We start from the raw sequence: 2,308 nt of genomic DNA on the forward strand, positions 1-2,308 counted from the left end.
CTGTTCAACAATTCAGTATGATAGGATGTTAATTTCCACTAAGTTTGCGATCCGAGGACCTGGCATAACTTAGTTTCTGTTCAACAATTCAGTATGATAGGATGTTAATTTCCACTAAGTTTGCGATCCGAGGACCTGGCATAACTTAGTTTCTGTTTAACAATTCAGTATGATAGGATAGGATGCAAGATTTACAGGATGCATAATTGACGTAAGTTAAAAGAGAATACTTGAATTGAAACTTCTTTACTAATAATAATACCTTCTGAGATTGTTTACATTCCAAGGATGGAGTACAGGTTTTTCATCTAGGTCCTCTAGATAGTAAGCCCCTATTCCTGCTACAGAAGTAATCCGATATGGCCCCTCCCAATTGGGTCCCAGTTTTCCCCAATTTGAATTCTTAGTGGCCCCCAGGACTTTTCTCAGCACCAGATCTCCTATGGCTAACGGCCTCATCCTCACATTGCTATCGTAGCCCTGCTTGAGTTTATGCTGGTAGTAAGCTAGCCGAACCATCGCGCTCTCCCTTCGTTCTTCAATCAGGTCTAAACTTTTTTCCAACATCGCATCATTATTACTCGAAGAGAATGCACTGGTCTTCAACGTTGGGAATCCAGTTTCCAGGGGAATAACAGCCTCGGCCCCATAGGTCATGGAGAAGGGAGTTTCCCCCGTCGAACGCCGGGGTGTTGTCCTATACGTCCAAAGCACATGTGGTAGTTCTTCCACCCATTTTCCTTTCGCGTCGTCTAGTCTTTTCTTAAGCCCATTGACAATGACTTTGTTAACAGTTTCAGCTTGCCCATTGCCTTGCGGATAAGCTGGAGTGGAATATCTGTTTCTTATTCCCAGTTCTGAACAGTACTCCCTAAAGGCATTGCTATCGAACTGGAGTCCGTTGTCCGAAACAAGAGCTCGTGGGATTCCAAACCGCGTAACAATGTTCTTCCAGACAAACTTCTTCACATCTACGTCCCTGATGTTCGCCAAGGGTTCAGCTTCAACCCATTTAGTAAAGTAGTCCGTGCCGACCAGTAGGTACTTCTTGTTTCCTATAGCTTTAGGAAAAGGGCCGACAATGTCCAGCCCCCATTGCGCAAAGGGCCAAGGGCTTGAGAGAGGGTTAAGAACTCCTCCCGGTTGGTGGATATTAGGAGCATATCTTTGACACTGATCGCATTTCTTAACGTACTCCTGCGCTTCTTTCTGCATATTCGGCCACCAGTAACCTTGTGTTAGTGCTCGGCACGATAGGGACCTTCCTCCTGTATGGCTTCCACAAATGCCCTCATGCAACTCTTCCAGGATTGATTCTGCTGTCTCAGGAGGCACGCAGAGCAAGTACGGCCCAGAGAAGGACCGTCTATATAGCTTTTTATCCTCGGATAACCAGTACCGAGGTGCTCTTCTTCGTATTTTCTCAGCTTCCACCTTATCTTCGGGCAACACGTCACTGTCGAGAAATTTTAGTATAGGGTCAATCCAGCATGGCGTCAAACTAGCTTGACGAATTTGGCAAACCTCATTTTCTGGTGAAGTGGGAGTACACAAGTCTTCGACGATAATCACTCGAGGGAAACTTCGTACTGATGAGGTGGCAAGGGTCGCCAAGGAGTCAGCGTGGGTATTTTCACCTCGTGGAATATGTAATACGTCGAAAGATTCGAACTCTGTTCGCATATGCCTAACTCGGTTTAGATACCCTTGCATCCTTGGGTCTCTGGCCTCCAACTCTCCAGTCACCTGGCCAACGACCAGCCTCGAGTCCGAGAATAGTTTCACCGCCTTTCCACCCATTTTATGGACCATGCTCATTCCCATTATCAAAGCTTCGTATTCTGATTCATTGTTAGTAACCGAGAACCCTAGTCTTAGCGATTTCTCGATGACGACCTCTTCGGGGGATATCAGAACCAATCCCAATCCAGCTCCCCGTTGGTTTGCGGCCCCATCAACGTATACTTTCCATACAGGCCCTCCTGGTGCGGATATCACACCAACCGATTTTTCATCCATGTGATCTTGATTCCTACTAACTTCCTCAGGGCACTCAGCGAATTCAGCTACCAGATCGGCGAGAACTTGACCCTTTACAGAGGTGCGGGGTATGTATTTGATGTCAAAAGCACCCAGAATCGTGCCCCACTTGGCAATTCTGCCGGTGTAGTCAGCACTTCTAAGTATGGATTTAAGAGGCAATTGGGTCAAAACAACTACAGTGTGAGCTTGAAAATAGTGCGGAAGTTTACGGGTTGCATGGACCACCGCCAGTATGGCCTTCTCCAATGACAGATATCTCACATCG

This window comes from Quercus lobata, chromosome 2 (assembly GCF_001633185.2).
Source record: "Quercus lobata isolate SW786 chromosome 2, ValleyOak3.0 Primary Assembly, whole genome shotgun sequence".
NCBI classification, from domain to species: Eukaryota; Viridiplantae; Streptophyta; class Magnoliopsida; order Fagales; family Fagaceae; genus Quercus; species Quercus lobata.